The sequence below is a fragment of the Pinus tabuliformis genome, chromosome 3_1, assembly GCF_031772625.1.
Source record: "Pinus tabuliformis cultivar Carrire ecotype Pingquan chromosome 3_1, CPIR1, whole genome shotgun sequence".
Lineage (NCBI taxonomy): Eukaryota > Viridiplantae > Streptophyta > Pinopsida > Pinales > Pinaceae > Pinus > Pinus tabuliformis.
Genome location: NC_142301.1, coordinates 103759290 through 103767049, shown reverse-complemented (window position 1 = coordinate 103767049; position 7760 = coordinate 103759290).

The following is a 7760-nucleotide window of genomic DNA, read 5'->3' as shown; positions in this document are numbered from 1 at the left end:
AAACCTGCTTTCAACAGTTTCTCAACTTCTGCTTTAATTGCAGTAGCTTTTCGTGGGTGAATCTGACGCAAACGTTGCCGGAAGGGGTTTAGCGTCCGGGTAAGTCTTGATCTCATGAACAACAATCGCGGGATCAATTCCTGGCATTTCCTCATAGGACCAGGCAAACACGTCGCAGAATTCTTGAAATAGGGCCTTATATAATTGAATTTCGTCATCTGTACACGAGGCACCTATATGAATGTTCTCAACAATTACGAGCTTAACTGAAATGTCAATGGGGATAGTTCGAGAGATGTTTCCCAAATTTAACTCTGAATCGGGATGTTTCATTGGATTCTGAGGTTCCTTGACATATTCAGTCGTAAAGATTGATGAGAAATCATTTTCAAAACGGTCATCCTCAGGTAAAAACGAAGATCTGTGATGGAGATCCTCCCATGGTAAATCATCTACACATAGGATTTCACGAATTTTCTCATCAGAGTGAACAAGTTCAGAAAATGTAGTTAAATCCGAGGTTGATGTGAAAAGTGATTCCTCACAGACCACATTCATTAAGTCATTTTCGGTTGAACACAGGTCGGCAAAAGACTGCACGGCTTCATAGGCAATTTCATATGGACTCAAAGGCATGGAATTACCAAATGAGTCTATTTCAGATTCAGAAGGAACGATCCAAGGATCGTCATAAGAGATGGTGTCTGATGTAATCATATGAATGGTTGCAAATGAAGATGATGCGTTGATTGGAGGAAAAGGAAAAGTTCCTAGTAAACTGGCATCTTTAACTAATCCTACTCCAACATCCTTATATGGGATAGTCGATTTACCGACATGCTAAATACTCTCCGAAGAGGCTGGGTCGGATGAAAAGTAAGCCAGCTGGTCTATTGTTACGATCTTTCCATTATGTGGAAACTTTATTACTCGAAAGACCGATGAAATGACTGCTGTCATAGCGTAAGACCAACATCGACCCAAGAGAAGGTTGTAGTCTAGAGGCGCATCAACCACCTCCACATCTAGACTAACGGTTTTTCCTTCAACCCCTATAGGCAAATCCTGTAGAATGCCAAAAGGATGAAACCCACGGCCATCAAAGGCCTTAATAATTGTCGAGGATTGATTTAGTGAAGGAGAACCAAGCGATCTCCAACACTGTATCGACATAATACACATTGAGGCTCCCTCATCAATTACAGTCCGATGAATAGGCCTGTTTTTTACTATCACTGGGATCTGGAAAGCCATTTGATGAGGCAAACGCGGTGCACTATTTTCTAGATCAAAGATTATTAGGTTCGGGTCCTGAACATCAACAGCTCCTATAGCCGACAAAAGTAATTTACGTTGTGTTGGGCATGATTGCAGCACTTCCAAAGCCGACATTGCTGAGGGTGAAACAGCTAAATCCTCAACAATGTTATAATTCAGAGCCACTCTCGCATGTGGATTGAAAGCTGACTTTCGAAGTATACCCTTGGCGGGCGGTTTGATTACTAAGTCTGGATTAGGTTTCTCGATCTGTAGTGGATCGGAACCGGGAGCTGAGGTTGATGGATTAGAATGAGAAGATTCTGCTTCTTTACCATCAACAGGACTTTTACTGCCATAATCTTGCAATCGAGTCACAATCCTTACATGGGACATCATCAATATGGGTTCTTCATTGGCACTCGAGGAAGAACCTATCATCTTGCTATCTTGACTTGGAAATGGATCCTTCAAAACAGCAGGAGTTTGGGAACCTTTGACGATCTTCGCAACCTCTGCTCGATGAGGGCAGTCTCTTGTAAAATGTTCTTTGTCACAAATGAGACATGGATAACGAGGTTTGCGATTTTCATCATTGGATTCCGCCTTTTCAGATTTCTCTTTTGAACTTTTGTCCGTTTTATTCTTCTTCTTTCCTTTCTTTTTCCCACCGGATTTTGATTTAGCTGTAGATGACTCTACAATGTGAATATCGGTGGAAACCTCTGCAGAAGAATCTCCTGTCGGGGAATCAGGCAAGGTTATGATAGGAGAATAATTCTTGGAAGACTTCTTCTTACTTTTAGTGTTAACCGTACCAATCATACCATCAGCGGCATGAGATCCCGAAGGAGCTGAAGTGATTTGATTTGACTTGGGAAGATCAGGGATCTTTTCGTGTAACGTACCTGACTGAGTATAGACCAAGTCAAGGTACTGTGCTTGAGCAATCACTTGCTCCTCAGTAACAACTCCGGCTTTAGCAAAATCTTCAGTGATCCTTGGCAACAAAGATTTTACAAACCACTCAGCCAAGATTTGATCCGGAATAAATACCTTCACTAAACGTTGTCGACGTCTCCACTCATGAATATGATCTGAAATGTACGTGGATGTCGATTGTTTTAGCAAAGTTAACAATTCCGTGCCATTGTCATATCTGACTGGAAACTGAAAATGAGTTAAAAACGAGGTAGCTAACTGACTAAAATTATAAAAAGTGCCTCGCGGTAACTCAATGTACCACTTGGCCGCGAGACCAATTAGAGTGCGCTGGAAAAGTCTAAGACGGATTGAATCATCTGTGATGGAGTTAGACGCACACCAGAGGTGGTAAGTCATCACATGGTTCGACGGGTCCTCTCCAGATTTACCTTCGAACTTGGGAATGTCACTGGGCAACTTATTCGGCATTGGCGGCCAAAACGGAAGATAATTAATCGGATCGTTCGTTAGGCGCGACAAATCAAGTAAGTCCAAAGTTGCGATAAACGGTAACTGCCGATTAGGATCCCTAAAACTCTGGGTCATGAGACCAGCCCCAGGAGGAGGATATCCGGGATAACTAGGAATAGGAATCGCGTTCGGGATATTGTATCCTCCCAGAAAACCAGGATTAACCGGACTGTACTGGGGTTGTTGAGGTTGTTGATAAGTGTACCTAGGATACGGTTGATACTGATAAACTGGCTGCTGGACAACAGGACCGAATTGGTACTGTCCCTGGTACGGTTGATAGGTGAATTGAGGTTGACTTGTGACAACCGTACTTAAACCAGGTTGTCCTACAGGCATCTGAACCGTAGTTTGAATCGTGGATCCAGACAGTGGTAAAGATGTCTGAGGAGTAGATACAGGAACAGTAGAAACCGGAGCTATCAATACTCCAGAAGTAGGTGGGGTAGATTGAACAGATGTTGCGGCAGTTGCAGCAGTCGTTTGAGATGGAGTACGAGGCGCAGTAGGCCCAGACTGAGAAACTATCGAAGGTACAGAAGTTTGAATGTTAGACTGGACTGGTTACTGGAGTGAACCAGAAACTAAGGGTTGTCCAGTTTGAGATGACAACTGTACACTTGGCTGCAACACCTGTTGAGTTTGCGATGGATCCCACACTATGTTCATTCTGGGGTACTGACCCATAACAGGTTGAGAATATTGAGGACCATAATCGGGTTGAGGGTAGGATTGATAATTGAAAGGTACATTTCCCATTCCTTGAACATAAGATTGACCTTGGGGTGGTTGGAAACCTTGGTTCGAGTACTGACCTTGGGGTAGATACCCCTGAGGCACGTACTAATACTGGGGTTGACCTTGAGGTATAAATTGATACTGAGGTTGACCTTGGGGTACATATTGAGTCTGGGGTTGACCTTGAGGAACGTATTGTACCGTAGGTACGTACTGTCCTTGAGGTTTCCCCCCAGATGCAAATTGTGTACCTTGAGGTTGCCCCCCAGGCGTTAATTGAGGCTGCCCCCCAGGCGGTAACTGGCCACCTTGAGGTTGAGAATTGGGAATAGAACCTGACATCATAAGAATGTCTTCTACGCTCAACGACTTTGCACCATTGCTTCCAGTGAATAACCCTTGTTCAATGGGTTGAGGAGATGCTCCCAAAAAAGTACCAGAAAGTGACTGATACCCAGAGGGAACAGAAGGACCGCCGTACAAAAAAGATTCAGGCGATTGAGTAAACATGGACGACTGACCTGACATATTTACGGGAGTATAAAAACCTCTAGGATGATAAGGAGCACGAGGTGGTGAAAAACTTAACGCTGGGTTTTCCAAATAATTAGTCAAAGAAAGATACCAAGTAGTACTTCTAGGTGGACTGTAAAAAATTGATTCACGCTCCCTTAGATCAATAACAGGTTGATATTCAGGGATAGGGATGCCTACTTCTTCTTCTGGAGCAAGTTCTTCAATAGATATCAAACCAGAAGGAAGATTCTCGGTGATTACTCTTTCTACCCTAGGTGAATTAGGACCACTAGAAGTTGGAGAGACAAACCCCGATGTTGGAGTAATAGGTTCAGATATCTCAGGTTCTTCACCTATATCACTAGTAGATGAAAAGCTACCAGCAAGTTCGGAAACCGAAATAGATTCAGGATTATAACCTGTTACTAGAGTTTGGTAATCAGGATGTACAACCAATGAAGACTCTCCTTCTTCAGGTGACCCAACTTTACTACCACTAGGAGTTACGAGGACTTTCAAGCCTTCAAGCTGGCTCGGGACTTCTTCAGGAGGTTGGCCTCGAAGTCTACGGGACTTCCTCAATAAATCAGCCACGGTTACAAACTCAGGAGACTGGCCCCGAAGTCTACGGGACTGTCTTGGTAATTCAGCCACAGTTAAAAAATTTTAACTACTTCACACGCAAACAAAGTAAAATCTCAATGAAAACCACCTAAAGCCTCTAAAGAACCAAACAAATTTGAATCACACGCCTAAAGAATCTAGAGATCAAACACATACAAACAGTAACTTTCCGGACCGAAAACACTAGTTGGTGATGAAATCCAACGTCGCAGAATTCAGTACAGAAATGGCGGTTGGAACAGTTACCCCAGTAACCTGCTTAATGAATAGACTGGACCAAGTTCCTCCACTTAACCGTCTCGAGTGAAGTGAACCCCCCAGAAAATCCAAGTGAGTCTAGCCGACGTCTGCTCCAGGTACAGTGGGATCTTCCCACCACTGTCACCTTAGGAAGAATCCTAAAGAATATGGCCACTAAGGTTACCAACTAAGACAAATACACCTGGGGGAATAGTCTACGATCCGATACACACGCAAGGGCAGAGTAGCAAGCTCAATCCCCTTGAAGGCTCCTTGACATAATCCAAGGTTTACCAACAAGTGACCCCAGGCTCCTCGACAATGGTTAATTCGAGGTTTACCATTTTTAATACATGAATATCTGGCGTCGTTCCCAATGAGGAAGGATTGATTCCCACACTGGTTCAGACACGATCTCGTGCTTCTCCTTTAAGAGGAGCTTTCCCAGAGCATAAATGCAACAATTGGATTTCTTCCTACCACAAGATACAGCTACTTGTTTGTTTTTACTGTCTTGGAGAGTTAATTACTCTCCTACTCCAAGACACTAGCCTAAGCTAAGTTGGTGTATCAGAGCCCTAGAAATAAAATGTTACTAGGTGAATTTTACTTTAAGCGTTAATTTTAGTGGTTGTTATTTAAGTCAAGAGGTGGCGGAGATGAAACTCGTGGTCTAAAGACTCGACTCGAAATCACTAAAAATATGCACCTAAGATGATTTAAACAATCTTTTCTCTTCGATGAACTTCTATACTAAGAAAGAGTTTGAGAATGCAAATACTTTGCAAAGACAAATCTTTCTCAATTAAACAAATTTAAAGAAGAGCTTTTTCCTTTCCAAAGCACTCAACACGAGACATCTAGTTATTTCACAAAAAATTTCCCTTTTCTTTTCAAAGCACCCAATCACTACAAAAACAAACTTTTTCCAAAAGAGATTTTTTTTATACTTTGTAAATAAAACACTCAAAACTAATGAAAATGACTAACTTTGAGAGCTACAAACTATAAAAAGCTACTTGAAGTCAAAGCCTACTAAAATTCTTTTTGAGGATGTTTTACTTAGCTAAATGTGAGCTAAGGACTAATTTATGCAGAATCACAATTAGTCAAAAAACAACCAATCTCTCGTTTTCTTTTTTTTTTAAATGAAAATTCCAACTTTCAAATACAAGTTTTTCGAAATTTTGAAATGAGAAAACACAAAGCGGATTCCTCAACAAGGGGAGATTTCATAAATGGTCAGACTCATAAGAAGACTGGTAGACACCAAGGTAATCTGAGGTCCCTACGGCTTCTAAGCTCAGAGCCACTACACAACCAAAAACAAAAAACAAACCCAACAAGCAAAATTCCTAGGAATTCCACCTAAAACCCTAACACTAATGAAATTAAACCAAGGAAAGTTTTTGACAGGGAACAAGCAGGTCTAGGCAATGGCTAAAACCTATAAACAAATTCTAAACTGACAAAAAAGAGAAAAATTTAAAATTTTTCAAATTTTTGACAAGGTACGCAGGCAACCTGTTTACACAGGTGCGTCCACGCTCTGTGCACAAAGGAAAAGTGCGTACAGGTACGCACTGTGCTTAACTTAGAGGGTGCGTACCTCTCCCAAAACTATGAAAAATAAAAACTGACTCAAAATTAACTAAATTCACCCAATCCCACAATCATCAAGTCAAAAACAAAAACAGAAAATACAGTTTCTCAGGTCAAAGTATAGACAAGGAAAACAATCAAGTCCCCAGTGGAGTCACCATTTTGTTGCATGGAATGAGTCAATCTTGCGAACAAGGTAGACCTTCCTAGAATCTAAAGAAGACCTAACGACAAGCAAACCAACCAGACACTATCTTTCTCTAAATATGCTTTAATAAACAATAGCAAACAAGTGTTTTTAGGGCCTACCTTTGGTCCAACGCAAGCTTGTGGATGCGCTCGCTCCTTTGATCCAAATGAGCTCATTTTCGCAAATCTGCAAACACAAACAAGGCAAACAAATTAAATAGCACCTGAAAAACCAATTGCATAAAACATATTTAACATGAAAGTCAAGGAGTCCATGAAACAAATAACATAAGATACTTGTTTAGAAAAATGAGTTTGATTATATTAATTCAAAAGAAGAAGAACTTTACAACCTTTGCCTTGACGCTGTACAAGCTCCTCCCAGGGTCCAACAAGATGTCTCCTCTACTTTGACAAGTTTCACTCACTCTCCAGTGGAACCAAGAGGTATGTGATCTCTCCTCTCAAGCTCAACCAAAGAGTCTTAATTTCACCAGCATTTACCCTCAAAATGTTCAGCATCTAACCTCCCTAGTCCTCACCCCAATGCCTGTATTTATAGTGCAATGGAGGGAAGTTACTAGGTCCTCCTTCAAAGGGATAAAGCCCTCCTTCAAAGGGATAGCTCCTTTAGTCAAGGGATTAGCTCCTTCTCTTTTGGGATGCATGAACCACCTCAGAGCGAACAATCCACGTCAAAATTCCTTCTAGAAAGCTCTAGAATTAACCCAAAGTGAGTTTTTTAAGATAAAACTTGCGCCTTTTGACTTTCACAGGGGTCTGCACCTACACCGTTAGGGACAGAGCGGGTAGGTACGCATCTTTTGTACACAGAAGGTGCGGGACCGTAGGTGACCATGAGAGAAAGTGCGGAACCAGAGTTACATTGATTTTTAATGTCTTTCTCCCACTTCCAAAGCTTGATTTGAAGAGCTGAGGTCTTAGACTTGCTTAGGAGGACAGTACAAGTGATGATAGACCCATACTGACTGCAAATAATCATGGTGACGATATTTTAGTGTAACAGGGGGTGTTAAGTAAATCATAATGTAAACCATTGTTTTTTCTTTGTCCTCTACTTATGCACTTTAGAAAATTGCATTTAATATGATGACATAAATGCACTTGTAAAATAACAT